This window comes from Xyrauchen texanus, chromosome 28, assembly GCF_025860055.1.
Source record: "Xyrauchen texanus isolate HMW12.3.18 chromosome 28, RBS_HiC_50CHRs, whole genome shotgun sequence".
Lineage (NCBI taxonomy): Eukaryota > Metazoa > Chordata > Actinopteri > Cypriniformes > Catostomidae > Xyrauchen > Xyrauchen texanus.
The window spans coordinates 24,858,987-24,876,091 of record NC_068303.1 but is presented as its reverse complement, the minus strand read 5'-3'; positions in this window follow the sequence as shown (position 1 = coordinate 24,876,091).

The following is a 17,105-nucleotide window of genomic DNA, read 5'->3' as shown; positions in this document are numbered from 1 at the left end:
GGGAACATAGTGGACAGGCGTGTGGTCGGGAGATCTAGGGGGCAGCCATAGGGCAGAGACTGGGTCAGGGGGTCTGGAAGGCGACTGGAGGACAGGGACTGGGTCCGGGGGTCTGGAAGGTGACCACCGGACAGGAACAGGGTCAGGAGGCCAGGGAAGAGGCCACAGGACAGGGAGAGTGTCAGGGGGCCACCGGACAGGGTCAGGGGGCCAGGGAAGAGCCGTGAAAGGCGGAGCCGTGGAGGACTTGGGAGACGGAGCCTTGGAAGACGGAGCCGTGAGAGACTCGGCAGGCGGGGTACTGAGAGGCTGAGGAGGCGGCGCCATGGGGAGCCCAAGAGACAGGGCAGAGGGAGGTGGTGCTGCAGGAGGCTCTAGAGGCGGAGGCCTGGAAGGCTCTGGAGGTGGAGCCCAAGGAGGCTTTAGGGGTGAAGGCCTGGAAGGCTGAGGAGGTGGAGCCGATGACGGTGGCGCCGTGGGAGGCTCTAGCGAAGTAGGCCTGGAAGGCTCTGGAGGTGGAGCCAAGGGAGGTGGCGCCGTGGGAGGTCCCCGAGGCGACGACCTGGCAGGCTCTGTAGTCTCGGGGGGTAGAGCCGTAGGAGGCTCGAGAGGCGGAGCCCTAGGAAGCTCTGGAGTCTTTGGGATCAGAGCCGTGAGAGGCTCGGGATGTGGAGCCGTGGGAGGCTCTGGAGGGGGAGCCGTATGAGGCCCGAGAGGCGGAGCCGTAGAAAGCTCTGGAGTCTTTGCGAGCAGAGCCGTGAGAGGCTCGGGAGGTGGAGCCGTGGGAGGCTCTGGAGGGGGAGCCGTAGGAGGCTCTAGAGGCAGAGTCCTGGAAGGCTCGAGAGGCTTGGGGGACAGAGCCCTGAGAGGCTCGAGAGGAGGAGGAGCCCTAAGAGACTCGAGAGACGAAGCCGTGAGAGGCTTGAGGGGTGGAGCCATGAAAGGCTCGAGGGGAGGAGGAGCCTTGAGAAGCTCGAGGGGAGGAGGAGCCCTGAGAGGCTCGAGGGGAGGAGGAGCCCTGAGAGGCTCGAGAGGGGAAGCCCTGAGAGGCTCAAGAGGGGAAGCCCTGAGAGGCTTGAGAGGGGAGGAGCCCTGAGAGACTCGAGAGGCGAAGCCGTGAGAGGCTTGAGGGGTGGAGCCATGAAAGACTCGTGAGGAGAAGCCCTAGGAGGCTTGAGAGGTGGAGCCATGAAAGACTCGAGGGACGGAGCCCTGAGAGGCTCGAGGGGAGGAGGAGCCCTGAGAGGCTCGAGGGGAGGAGGAGCCCTGAGAGGCTCAAGAGGGGAAGCCCTGAGAGGCTTGAGAGGGGGAGGAGCCCTGAGAGACTCGAGAGACAAAGCCGTGAGAGGCTTGAGGGGTGGAGCCATGAAAGACTCGTGAGGAAAAGCCCTGGGAGGCTTGAGGGGTGGAGCCATGAAAGACTCGTGAGGAGAAGCCCTGGGAGGCTTGAGAGGCGGAGCCCGGGGGGGCTCAAGAGGAGGAGCCCGCGAGGGCTCTGAGGGGCGAGCAGAGGCTGGCAGAGCCGTGGAAGACTCTGGGGTGGAGCAGAACCCGGCAGAGCCGTGGAAGACTCTGGGGGCAGAGCAGAACCCGGCAGAGCCGTGGAAGACTCTGGGGGTGGAGCAGAACCCGGCAGAGCCGTGGAAGACTCTGAGGGAACCTCTGCGGTCTTGAGCACAAGACGAGACTGGGGAGAAGGGGCCCTCTTCCTTCTCTTACATCTTCGGCCAACAGGGGACGTGGCCATGGGGACGGTCGAGGCTACAGGCGCTGGCTCTGGGGCGGTCGAGGCTACAGGCGCTGGCTCGCTGACCTTGACGGGCATGGGCGCTGGCTCGTTGGCCATGGCGGGCATGGGCGCTGGCTCGTTGGCCATGGCGGGCATGGGCACTGGCTCGTGGGCCGTGGCAGGCATGGGCGTTGACTCGCTGGCCGTGCCAGGCTTCGGGACTGGGGCCGTGTCAGGCTTCAAGACGGGGGCCGTGTCTGGCTTCAAGACGGGGGCCGTGTCTGGCTTCAAGACGGGGGCCATGGTAGGCTTCAAGACGGGGGCCGTGGTAGGCTTCAAGACGGGGGCCGTGGTATGGAACGCTGGTTCAGTGTCTGCCTCCCCTACAGTAAACGAGGAACCAGCGTACAGTAGGGCGAGGTCAATAAACTGAGCCAGGTTAAGGGAGCAGCGACCACCAGGCATGAATGATGAGGCTGGCTCACTCAGTCCATGTTGAAAAATGGTTTTCAGAGCCACCTCATTAAAATTCACCTGGTTGGCCAGGGCACAAAAATCCACAACATAAACCTCCAAGGGTTGACTCCCCTGACGCAACCCCACGAGTTGGGCCGCTGGCTCCATAATGTCGAGGGCGGGGTTATGAGTTACACAACCACTGCCTCGCATAAAAAACCCTTGGTCAGCGTCCGAAGAGCCATAAAACCTCTCCGGGGGTGGAGAGTGCACGGCGCTCTGAAATGCACCAGAGGCATAAACGGGCTCAGGGGCAGACACAGGTGAAATAGGATGAAACAAATCAGAAATAGCGCATACCTGCTGCCCCTGGGCCGTGAGCGTGTGGTCATCTCTGCACACTGTAGCTCCTCGCGCCGAATGTGACGTGCTTCTCCGCTCTAGTGAGCTGCGCGAATCCTTAGCGCGGGGCATTGTGACTGTCAACGGTGAGGTTGGTTATTCTGTAGCGAACACACACACACAAGATGAGACAGTCACAATGTCGGATGAAACTGCTTTATTAATAGAAAGCAGGCAAAAGTACATAACAGGGTAAATCCAGAGGGAGAATCGTCGAGGGAAGCGTAGGGTCAAAAGCCGGGGAATCAAAGTATCGTAAGGGGCAAATCCGGGAGAGAGTGGTAAACGAGAGCGGGAGGTCGAAGCCGGGAAAACAGTTAACAATTAGGGCGAAGAACTAGACGGGACTAGCGGGATCAAAGACAGGGGAACAAGGGGAGCTGGCAAGCTAAGGGGTAAACAAGAGGAGGGCAGAACTAGACGAGACTAGCGGGGGGCAAAGATACAGGAAACTAAACACAATAACCAACACCCGTGAAACGGATGTGCAGTGGTATTTATAGGGGAAGGTGCAGGTGTAAACAATGAAAGGTGATGAGATGAGTGCAGGTGAAACTAATGTGCAGGAGGATTGGAAGCGCGTGAGAAACTCGAGGAAGGGAGATAACCTACGAGCATGTGAGTGAGTAGGAGCAAAGTGGGCGTGAGGGCTCGAGCGAGCAAAAAGAGCATGAAAAGCTCGAGGGGGCGGAGCGAGGGAGTGAGGTCGAGGGAGTGAGTGTGTGTGCGATGAAGCGGGGATGGGGCAGAGGAGCGGGGTTCGTGACAATACCGTAGTTGTCACATTCCATGGCAAATAAAAGATGAAAAGCACTAGGAGTGTGTGTTAGTTGCTTGTTGCCATGTTTGCATGACCCTGTGCTTTACTTCATTTCTTTAATTGTAGTGTATGGTCCAGAGCACCTCTACATGTGTACATCACATATTTTCAACCACATGTTGAGTAAAGAGTCATGTTGATGACGGAACATATTGGCAGACAAAATCTCACCTATTACATACCAGCAAATCTATTCACATTGCTCACAGATCAGCAATTAATTGAGGGTCTTATTGTAAAAGTCTAATACACTCAAGCTGTACAAAGCTGCCCTCAAGATTAATGACACGCTCGTTTGACCTTGAGCCTAGGACATTTACAGACCTTTGATATTCACATCCACCCAGACAGCTCAGTGTCATCCAGACTCCGCAAGCAGCCTGCTGATCCAACTGGATTCTTGGGCTGAGTCTGAGAAGTGTTCAACAAAGTAGATCATGTAATATTTTGAACTCCTAACGTGCATGTTCTGAATAGAGCAAAGAAAGCCGTGTTTACTGATCTGGGACTGTGCATGATGTGACTAGTAAATGCCAAGACAGATAGGATTAGGGGTTTCAGCAGCCCATGAGGATTCAATGAAATACATATTTATACCAAGATCAATGGAAACATGCAAAAAAAAAACAATTGGAGAATATTTCAGTTCTGTAGGTCCATACAACGTAAGTAAATGGTGACCAGAACTTTCAAGCTCCAAATATCACATAAAGGCAACATAAAAGTAATCCATTTGACAAATCTTTGTTTGTGTTCAATAGAAAAAGGAAAGTCATACACATCTGGGATGTCATGAAAGTGAGAAAAGATTTTCATTTTTGGGTGAGCTACTGTATACCTTAAATGCCAACTTGATTCTTAGTAAACAGTGTAAAATTTGACTTGTGATTGGAGGAGCTTTTGATTGTCAGAACATAATTTTTTACACTAAAATATTTGCCACAGAAATATTTAATATGGAATATTGTAAATGAACAGTAATGTAGCACTGCTATTAACAGAACACCACCATTTCCAAGTATAGGTCAGGTTTTAAGGGCCTAAGCCAGTCAGATTTAAGTAGTCCATTTTAGGAGGAAATGACTTGTCTACACCAAATTTAGAACTCAACATAACACTTTAAACCAACTGAGGTGAAGTTTTTTCACACTACATTGACAAGGGATGCATGGCATTGTGTAATAAATGTAAATCAATGCAGTGTATTATCTTTAAATTGCATTAGCTTAAAAAAAATCTACACAATACTGTGGATATTAGATCCTCCGAAGCTATCACTTTAGACTAGAGAATTGTCCTGTTATAGTCTCAGCTCACATCTCTACCCACACAGTGATCTAGTGTGCATGTTTAATAAAAAAAGAAAGTGCTGTCACCAAGGTGCCATGTGTGGATATGAAGCTCCTGAATAATGAAGAGGGCCAATGGCACCCATGAAAGTTTCATGATGCCCAGGGAGCATCGAGAGCACCTCGTAGGGTGTCAGCTTGTCAGACAGAGAGCATAACTGAAATTTCATTTCTGCCTAAGTGAGCAACTCTTTCTCTCTGTGCCCCCACAGAATTACACACACAAATGCGCGCGCATGCACGCACGCGCGCACACACACACACACACACACACACACACACACACAAACACACGTGTTGTGTTTCCATGTTTTATGGGGACTTTCCATAGACATAATGTTTTTTATACTGTACAAACTTTATATTCTATCCCCTAAACCTAACCCTACCCCTAAACCTAACCCTCACAGAAAACTTTCTGCATTTTTACATTTTCAAAAAACATAATTTAGTATGATTTATAAGCTGTTTTCCTCATGGGGACCGACAAAATGTCCCCACAAGGTCAAAAATTTCGGGTTTTACTATCCTTATGGGGACATTTGGTCCCCACAAAGTGATAAATACACGCTCACACACACACACACACCCACACACACACACACCAGATGCACATACACAAATACACTACCTGTTTTCAAATTAGAAATGTGCTTGGTTGAATCTTTTTCTGCATTACAATACTTTATTTAATATAAATGAGATAGGTGAGTATAATGTATGAGTTTGGAAACATATACTAGATAAAGTCTATATATAGGAAGGTTTTAGCTTTTATTAGATCATTCAAGTGTTAAACGTTCAAATCAATTAAATGACACTGTTTGACATAACAGTGTTACAGCAGATCTGGACATCCCCTCAACCCTGACACTGAGTGAAATGTCTCCCTCTGAAAGTATGCCAAGCCTGGATACACACCGGATCTATTAGCCCTGTTTATGTTGACCTAAACGTATAAAAAGAGAACTGTATTGAAACGTACTGTATATAATCAACACAAACCTTCCTCTAAAAATAATTGAGTTGTCCCTGCATGGTTGGCAACATTTCATGCATGACTTCCACATCAAGAATACAGACAACAGCATGTTAAACAATATTGACCTTATACCTATAAGTCCACTTGTCAGGTTGTTTTAACTTTGTTTTACTTACATGAGTAATCCACAGCTGATCCGCAAAATCCGTACTGTATACCCAGGTGTTTTAGGAGTAAGACATGTAATCTTAAATCTCTCATGGAAATACCAAATGTAAAGTAACCGTGTTTATACAAATGTTTGAAGTCTCAGGCTACTCTGAGCCAAAGAGAAAAATCCTGGTGTCCAAGTATGTGAAAGCCATAGGCCCTGAAAACTCATTGCTATAGATAAAGGGAATAACCACATCACAAAGGTGTTAAATGTGCAAGTGTATGACAATTGCAGAGCACTCTAGATGTAGCTATCATGATGTGACCCAGAAAATGGAGAAACAGAAATTACGCTCAACATAAACAAACAGTATATGTAACCCACTCCAAAAAATAAAACTCAATATGCATTTCACTTGTATGACACATTTCCATCAAATTTAAATGAGTAACTTTAAATGGTGTTCATTTTATGAATTATTTTATTAAAATTAACGAGTATGAACTTTTAAAAAGCTTTAGAATTAACTGAACTATTTTTTTTTTTATTTAGCAAAGTTAAGCGTATTTAAATAAATCTAATTTAAACCATTTGTTTAAATCTTACTAAGTGCATACATATTTTCCAACATCTCTGGGATCTGCGGAGGCAAAGGGTTTCAAATGTAACTTTACTTTCACATGTTACATGCTAAATCTATAATACCAACAAATCAAAATCCCCACCTCATTGCAAAAGTTGACCAAGTGTTTAATCATTTGTATGAGTGACTGGCTTCCCTTCCATTAACACTGCAAAGGCTGACCTCATGTGTGACACATGTCCAGGCGGCCTTGAGTAATGCCATCTTAGTACTGCTGAGCCTCTTATGAACTCATAAAGTTCAAGCCAATGGGGAGATGGGAATCAGAAAGGTACCCACTAATCCAAACCAGCTAAAATGACCATTTGAAAATGTGGTTAAACCCCTTGACATGGTCATTCCCTTTAAACAACTCCATGTATAATGAGATACCAATGTTGCCATTGGAGCATCATACTCACACACCACACACACACACAAACATATGCTGTTACACACATACATATAAATATACATTTTTTCATTCACTTAAATACAACTGTCTGGAATCAAACTGTAACAAAGAGGAGACAATAAAAGTTTTTTTTTTTTTTTTTTTTTTGTCATTAACAATTTTATTGATTCCAAATTCAAACTAAAACAAACAGCACATGAATACACGGAATCAACTGTAATTCAAATTCAAAAAGGAATGCAAAAAATAAACACTAAAAAAATACAAAAATCTCTCATCGTTTAGTCACCCTGATGCCATCCTGGATGTGTATGACTTTCTTATTCAGAACACAAGTTAAGATTTTTAGAAGAATATTTCATCTCTTTTGGCCTATACGATGCAAATGAATGGGTGCCAAAATTTTGAAGCAACAAAAATCACATAAATCAACATAAAAGTATCCTAATCCATGTGACTCCAGTAGTTTAATCCATGTTGTCAGAAGAGATATGATAGGTTGGGTGAGAAATGTCAATATTTAAGTCAATTTTTACAATAAATTCTCCTCCCTGCTCAGTCAATCTCAGGTTAACTTTCACTTTCTTCTTCTTGTGTTTTTGGTGATTCACATTCTTCATGCATATCGCCATCTACTAGGCAGAAAGAAGAATTTCTAGCAAAAATAGACTTAAATATTGATCTTTGTCTCACTAAACACCTATCATGTCACTTCTTATGTCATGGATTAAAACACTGGAGTCTCATGGATTAAAACACTGGAGTCTTATGGATTACTTTTGTGCTGCCTTTATGTGCTTTTTGGAGCGTTGAGTTTGTGACATTCACTTTAGACCAAACCGACTGCATTTACATTAATGCCTCAACAAGATGGGCATTAGCAGAATTATACAGTAAAGTGTATTTGATCATTTAGCGCTCTCGGAGCACATGCGTATGTAAAGCGTACAAACATTAGCCGCTTGTAAATCAAACAGCACACAGCTACAGATGTCAGGAAATAAAAAAATCAATCTTTAATATTTCATCTAGATCAACCAACCATTGGTTGTCTTGCAATCTCGATCGATGTAATGAACACCCCTGGTCTAGATGTAGAACATAGGCTAAGTATAGAAAGCATTGAAAAATATTCAAAAGTTTATCATCGTTATCGAGGACTTATTTATTTATTTATTTTTCAGATAAACATCCAGATGTTTTATCGCCCAACCCTGTTGATAACGTTACCTTAATCTCTCATATCAACCCAATAATCTCAGTGATAGAAAGCTCATTTACAGGCTACATTATAGGCACACAGAATCTAGTAAGCAGAAATATGAAATTGACCTTGATATGTTTCTTCAAATTAGAGGCAGGATTAATGCTGATATCTGGCTTGAGCAAGTTAAACTCACATGACACAGTCAAGCAATTGGCCTTTTTCACTGCAAAACGCCCTTTCAGGTGCAGCCGAGATGTTCAGGTGTTGAACTGTGCTTGAGGCATCTTCCACATCCATAACAATTGTCGCCAGATCTACTGCTGCCATTCAAGTTTTTTATGTGTGATTTGATTTGATGGGAGTCACGAGACTCTCCCTCGCCAATCATGTTGATAGATAAAAATAAAATCAGGACAGGGAAGTAGTGAACACAGACGGTGGGAAAATAGTGCATTAGAAGTTAATATATTTATACATATATACATATAAACATAATACAGTTATAATTAAAATGTAATAGCACTTAAAATGTACTCAAGTAAAAAAATGTACTCAAAAAATATAAAATTCCTGGGAAAAAGTACTTACATTAACGTGAGTATTTGTAATTCATTACTTTAATGTCTGCCGCTTTAGGGGGCTGCGCATTACACCCAGAGGTTGTACAGTGTAGATGGTGCAATGGTAAGTATCTGATGAATTGAGATCTGGGAATCCCTAAACACTGTATTATATTTTCAAAGTATCTCAACACTATCTTCATACAGGTCACCCAGCAAAGAAACACCCTTTTCAAGGGGACTTGTTAACCAAATACTTGTGGCAATGTTCAGGTAAATGTCCAAATTGAACATGCAGAAAACTTTTGTCCACACTAAATGTATGTGCGAGATAACTGGATGTGTTTTTACTTCTCTAGGCAGCTTGGTAGAAAGACTTTGCAATGGCAAGACAGGGGCAAGGACCTCCTGATCAATAAAGTCACTCTGTTGACTCTTTTAAAAAAGATCTGAAGACTTGTTTATTTAAGAAGGCTTTTGGTTGATGGGTTTTAACTAGTGTCACTTTGATTTTACATATGTATTGTATATATTTTTATATTGTTTATATAAGATTTTGCTTTTACCTTTCTCGTGTACAGCACTTTGTGATTTTATCTGTGAAAAGCGCTTTAGAAATAAACTTTACTTACTTACTTACTAAAGAGCCAGGGAGGGGCTCTCTCAGGTTGAAGCGACCTATGTGCCAATGTCTGAGACCAAAAGCATAATAGTAAAACAAAATCTTGAGGAGACCTAACCCACCTTTGTCAATTGGCCTATGTAACTTACTGGAACGCAACTGAGGGCGTTTACCATTCCAAATAAAGGACTTAGCTGTACTATCAAATTATATCAAATAAAAGGGTAATGTCAATGAGGAGAGACTGTACAATTATTTTCAATAACATTAAACAAAATGTAGTGAAGCCCACCTGTCCATATCACTTGAAAACCTTTTTATTAAAGGGTCAAATTGAACAATGAAATAATTAACTAATTCACTCAAATTTGCTGGAAATAAAATGCCCAAATACTTAATGCCCTGTATGGACCACTGGAAGGTGCCCGGTTGAAAAGCTGTTACAGGGCAGTACGCTGTCAGAGCCAAAGCTTTGGATTTAGAACTATTCACACTGTATCTTGATAACTTAGAAAAGGAATTAATAATTCTACAGAGGCAAGGCATAGAGTAGGTCTGGAGATTAATAATAAAATATCATCTGTGTAAAGCAAAGGCTTTTGCGCCACACCTCCCACCACCACCCCTGCAAAATCGCGGCTGCTAATTGTTCCAGGGCAAGACAGAACAATAAGGGGGAAAGAGGGAAACCCTGCCAGGTGTCCCTATACAGAATAAATCATCTGAAATTAATCCATTAGTTTGAACTGCCGCTACCGGGTGTCTGTAAAGTAACTTAATCCACCCAATAAAAGTATAACCCGTACATTTCCAACATCTTAAAAAGATAATCCCATTCTACCATATCAAATGTCTTTTTAGCATCAAGTAAGATGGCAGCGACCGGAGTCTGATCATTCGCCACTGACCACATGATACTGATGAAACACCAAATGTATCAGAAGAGCTACGGCCCTGAATAAACCTCACCTGATCTATATGTATAAGAGATGTCATAACTTTACTTAATTGGTTAGCCAACATTTTTTACAATATTTTAACATCTAGCTGGATCAGGAAATTGGACGTTAACTCTTGCACTCACTTGGATCTTTGTCCTTTTTAAGACTCTGGCCTTGTGTCATGGTTGGTGGAGGCTTACCATTCTTTAATGATTCTGTATAAACTTCTAGCAAAAGTCAAACTAGTTCTGTAATATAAGATCAAAAAAAATTCTGCAGCAAAGCCATCTGGCCCTGGAGCCTTGCCTGAAGGAAGGGCATAATTACCTCGCCAAGCTCCTCCAAGGTTATCTCAGAATCAAGAGAATTGTATTGCTTAGTTGTCAGGAAGTTCTAATGTTTCCACAAAGTTTCTAATATCCTCATCAGTAGACGAAGACATGGAACTATAGAGATCAAGATAGAATTCTTACAAGCATTATTAATATCATTGGCTGAGTTAAATATGTCACCACCAGCAGATTTCACTGAGTGAATGGTAGAAAAAGACTCTCTGTTTTATATATTTAGCCAGAGGTTTTTCTGCCTTGTCCCCTGACTCAAAGTATGGGCGAGTCCGTGGGGATTCACCCAGCGGAAATGCTCCCATTAATGCCCCGAAATCGCCTCCAGCACTATCCGCCGCAGCCTTGTGCATGTAAGCAGAAGGACCAGGACGGGGAGCGACTAGAGTGGCTTTCTCTCTATAAAAGAAAGAAACCTGTGATCGCAACGTTGCCATTGCGAGAACATGAGCCCCCCACAAACGTTGTCTCAGCGTGTCTACGGCCAGTACACGTGAGACAGAGATCATGGCCATCAGAGGATGAAAGACACCGAACACAACCAGGAACTGCACATAGACGAAAAGGCATCTTTAAAAAGATGCTCACCATCAGTTCTTACTCTTTTAGAGAAAATATACTCTTTTATTTCTCTCAAGTGTGGCTGCTGAAGTGCCCAGGGTCGTTCTTTGCACTTATCTGTGCGAGAAAGGGAGAACCCTCTGTAATGCACTGTATATCCAACAGCCATTTTTACACTTTTGCTTTCAGTGGTGAATGGAACGCTAATGGATTTCTCTACACTGCTCGGCTCTGAAGAACAAATCTGAACGAGTGGTTGCAAACTATCTCCTTTTATACCTGTATGTCCGGGGAAGTGGCACGCAAATTCCACTCAACAATTTATTTTCTCAAATATCAGAGGTATTTGGGGCTCCCAATTTCAACCCCTAGTGTCACTACATTGACACAACATCAAGTGAGTGACAGATAGGGAACAAACTCTATCCCAAAAAAAAAAAAAAAAAAAAATTCCTTGAAGAGTCAAATGAATGTTCAGTGAGCCGGCCCACTTGGCTGCAACATGAGTGCAACAAATGACCTAATCACTCCAACGTCTTGCAAGAAATACTCTAGTCGCTAGGAGAAACCAGCACAAAAAGAAAAAAAAAGGTGCTCAGTTTCCTCGAACAGTCAAGTGGATGTTCAGTGAGTCAGTCCACTCGACAACGTGAGTACCACAAGTTAACTTACTCCATTGATTTTACGAAGGACATCGCATCAATTCTCAATTTGACGGGGAATATCAGTACAAAAGCGACTTTACGTTGATGTAAAAGTTTCTTGCATTCCCTGAATCTATCATATTTTTCTATTGTCAAAATCGCAAAGTCTAGGAACAACAAAATGTTGTGGTTTTTCCAAGAAAGACTTCCTTTACTCATTGCCTCGCATAAGACAAGATCTTTATCTGATGATCTCAGAAATTTGTCCAGAATTGATTGGGGCCTGCCTCCCTCTGCAGCTCACCGAGAAGAAACCCTGTGAGGTTGCTCAATTTCCAGCTTATGGCCTGTTATGTCAAGCAGATTCAGAAAGATCCCATCCAGGAATTTCACCATATCCTGACCCTCTTTGGGCTCAGGAATTCTGAAAATATGGATGTTATTCCACTGGCTACGGTTCTCTATGTCCTCCAACTTCTCACAGACATGCTCCAAATCCACCTTGGTCACTAGCGGATTAGCAGATAATTCCCTCTCCAATGACTCCAGATAATCTATCCATTTCTCGACATCCCCCACTCTTGTAACCACCTCAGAGATTTTCGTCTCCATGGCAGTGATCGATCAACGTATAACAACAAGATAATCCAAGTCAGCAACGACCTTTGTCAGCATTGCCGACATGTTCAACATCTCAAACCACACCTTCCTCATCTCTCAGACCAAACCGAATCCCTGACTCGGGGACTTCTCAGGGGTGTCATCTTGAGCACATAAGTGTCTTTTAATGCCCCCAGAGCCCAATGATTTTGAATTTATTTGACATATTGTCTGAACAGTTATAGAACAGTATATCGAATCTCACCGGTTTATGTCATTAAAAGGGTTCAAACTAGCAAAGTGTGCAGAGCTCGCCGTTCATGCGATCCTCGCATGGTGTCACGTGACTCACATAAAAGTAATCATTAGATAAAAAACATATCTATCTTGTTCTTAGGTCATGTAATTGGCTAATGGATTGCATCCAGAAAATGAACCCTGCCATTTCTTCATTGTCAATGGGATACAATCACTTCACCAGAACAGGGGAACTGGAGCATTAGAGACAGAACTACAGAATGTGGACATGGGAAACATGGCTTAAGAAGGATTGTAGGGAGGGAGTTAGGACTTTGCTTGCTAATATGATCAGTGCTTCTTAAGTAGATGCATCAGTGGCTCGAGGCATAAGCCCATAAATAGGGCATTATTGCCTAATCACTTTTGCAGATACCTGAGTAAGGAGACTAAAAGCATGTCACCCACAACCCTCAAGATCATGGGAGGCATCAGAAGTTTTGATTGTTTTGGGTGTTTTCTCCTAAAACAGTTGCATCTCGATAGGACATAGTTAGCCTTGTACAGTATTAACATGTATGTTAGGCTTAAAAAATGGTGAGTGACTAACCATCACTGGCAGACCCAACATGCAACAAGTTTTTATTCTGCAATGAGAGAGGGGTGAGTTAAGGAGCAACAATGTAAACAAATGCCTTTGAAGTTAAAGATTTGGAGGCAAAAAATATCTTCAAAATGAATTCTTCTGCTTTTTTATTTATAACATAGTTCTTAAAAGAATAGTTCACCCAAAAGTTAATCAATGTTTAAGTCCTTTTTAACATAAATCTATGGGGGAAAATAGGAATTAAGTATTGATCTGTTTCTCAGCCACACTTATCATATTGCTTCTGAAGATATTAATTTAACCACTTGAGTCTTATGGATTACTTTTATGCTGCCTTTATATGAATTTCGGAGCTTTATAGTTCTGGTCACCATTCACTTCAGAGCTGAAATGCTCTTCTAAAAATCCTCTTTTGTGTTTTGCAGATGAAAGAAAGTCATTCACATCTGGCATGAGGGTGAGTAAATTATGAGATAACTTTCCTTTTATGTGAACGATCCATTTAATATTTTATTATAGTTCTAGTAATTAATATTATTTCATAAATTATGAGCTGATGTTGAATTATTTCTGGGTAAGATTAAATAAAATCAAAATCTTAAGAAAATGGTATTAATGAATGACATATTTGACATAATCAGATGAGAGATGTTTTAAATGGTTAGGGAAAATGACCTCCTAAAGAAAGAAAAAAAAGCCCCTTAAAATAAAAGTTCATTTCTGACACTGGCTGAGTCGGACTTTTACTGGTTGTGATCATGTTCTCTTAGATATATATACCTACAATGTACGTATATCTAGGAGTTTGTAATGCACTTTTAATTGGGATAGCTTGTCTAATTATTTGCAGCAGAGTTAGTCAGAGACTCACAATGTGGCTGGCATTCCATCTAAGGCCATTTTGTTTATTATTTATGTTTGTTTGCATGTTTATAGTTTTAGTTTGTTGGATTGTGGAAAGTAATACAACACTGTGTGTAAGCATACTTGGCAATAAAGCTCATTCTGATTCAGATTCAGATTCAGATTCTGGTATTGTTTAGATTCACTTCACATTATTCTGCATGCAATTCTTATTTTATTGCAACAAACTATACCTCATTAGAAAGTCATAATCTCTAGATTTGATATTTCACCACTGTTTTAAGATATACATTTTACAGTCAGAGTAATTCCTTAAGTTATATAAGGAGTACACATTTGACATGCAATATCAAAATGAGAGTTACGGACATAAACATGTATTAAAGACACACACACGTCCATTCAGAAGGGTCCTTTTTGAGACCCTAGGATCACCTCTGGGTTTTCAAAATCAATGTAGTTCTCCCTATGGCCAGTCCGCCCCTGGCAGTAAGGGTTAAAGGTTTTTCAGTGTTTTTAGATGAAAGCTTTGGCTTAGGTAATGTTGTTGCTATTGAATTCATGGTAATTAATTTTCAATCATTTTATGATCATTTTATGTTGATTTTATGGTCATTAATATCCATAATGCTACTATTGTTTAATGCACTGAAAGTTAACTTAATGTCACAGTGTTCTGAATTATAAACTTTGGCCATGCACTGTCATTGCTTTTAGATTTAACGTTTATTTCAATCATGTAATGTTTAATGCACTTTTTAAAAATGTTGTTACATCCTGTCCCTGTCTAGTGTTGGGGAGGAGTAACAAAAAAGTTAAAAGTGGAGAGATCAGAAGATCTACAGTCTCCAGCCCCAGCACTACAAGACCATAATCCAACATTTAGATTAACTGATTTATTATAACAATTTGGGAGTAATAGGAAAAGTCTTCAGGAGAGGGCTAGGCCAAAATAACAAACAAAAAGAGTCTTCTCTTGAGGGGGAACTAAATTACCTGTAAAAGAAAAGAACAAAACCAATAACAGAAAATTTCCCTAACTCCCTGTCCAATAACATGAGACAGAAATCTATTACACAAACAAAACTGGCACACAAAACTGACAAAGTAAAGCAAAAAGTCAATGAGGCACACTGCACAACATTAACGGCACACAGCAAATGATAATCCATGTGGTACACAGCAACACCATTCACCACATAATGGCACAGCAGCAACGAGAAAGGAAACACTACTTTGGAGGCAAATCTCTCTTGGTCTTTCTCCTTAAGTATGAGGTCTGTTGGGCCTTTAACCTGTCACCCTCCTCCCACTGGCAGGTAAAAGGTAAGGCTTCCGATATGGCAATGAGAAACAGGAGGCAGTCATCTGTACCTGTTAGAGGAGACAACATACACCAAAGCAGTGGCAAACAACACACAGACAAAACATCCACAGATGTAATATAAAATAAAACTAAAATACGCCCTGGGACATGCAATGCCATAAGGAGCTCTTTTTGTTAGTAATAAAGAATGGAAAACATTTTCTTCCTCTTTGTACTTTTATGTTAAAATGATTATCCTACTCAAATGCATGTGACATAAAATAAAATAGAACTAGGTTGAAAGAAATCCAAAAGTAATCCTAAAGTAATAATATTAGATCAATGAGATTAGGTTACTGATTGCATTTATTGTTCAAAAGTAATCTGCCCAGCACTGTATCTAGCATACATATACAGCATTTATGTATTTATTTTTTGTTTGCTTGTTATTTATGTATTTATTTTAAAATAATTTATTAATTTGTTGTTTGTAGAATATTAGGTCATTCTAACATTCTTAGCTCTTTTTTTGTTGTTGGAAGTTTGAAGTACCAAGGAGGTCAAGGATGTCAATGTTCTATAAGATTTAACATTAGAAGCTTTACAATGAAAGATAATTATTATGCATGTTTTAAAATGCCTCTAATAGTGATAGGTAACGTGGTAGAGATTGTAAGGGCATGGCAAGGACAGATGTCACAGAAGCCTACATCATATCAGGTCACTTATAGGCACTGGTCCAGTCTTGTGTTGCTGACTGGCACGTCAAGGTTGATTTAGCTGGTCAGATGCTTGCTGTCATCAGACTGGGTGTAAAAGCTTAGAGTCCCTCTGGAGCCTGTCTTAACATGGATGTGTAACATTAAGTGAAGCCTGTGGGAAGCACTGCTGTCTACAGTACATATAGAGGCTTGAAGACAGTGATATGTGAGACCTGAGGGTGCAAAGAAATCATTCTGACCTCTGTGATCATCCATGCCCTGCATTCTGAATCAGTAATCCCTCAGTCTTTATTACACTTTATGCTACAGTATTGTCTCAAAATGATGTCTGATTTATGCACTGGGTGGACTGGGGAGAATCAATGCTCTGTGCACTGGTACTGAGATCTCAAACAATGCCAGTCTTAAGATTCTAAAGATGCCATGAGCTCAGAGACGGCTCCAGACTAAGGACTGTGATGTCATACAACTTGAGACAACAGAAGCCATTTTTATTCAGGGGAAGAAGAGATGACTGATAATCATATGTCAAAAATCACGTACAGCCAAATGCAGCAGAAAACTAAAGTGGGTACTCCAAGCATTTGACCTTTAATCAGAACTCAACACATTTGCAGTCAGAGCATGCAAATAAATAGAATTCATGATTGCAACTCATGTAGAGAATTTACAGAGCTTCGAACTCTGGTTTAACCTGACAGTATTAAACATTGGTATTGCAATAAAAATAAATAAATACAAGTTAAAGGGATATTCTGGGATCAATACAAGTTAAGCTCAATTGACAGCATTTGTGGCATCATGTCGATTATCACAAAAAAAGATTTCAACTCATCCCTTTTTATAATAAAAAAGGGGGCAAAAATATGGGTTCCAGTGAGGCACTTTACAATGGAAGTGAATGGGGCCAATCCATAAACATTAAAATACTCACTGTTTTAGAAGTATAGCCACAAGACGT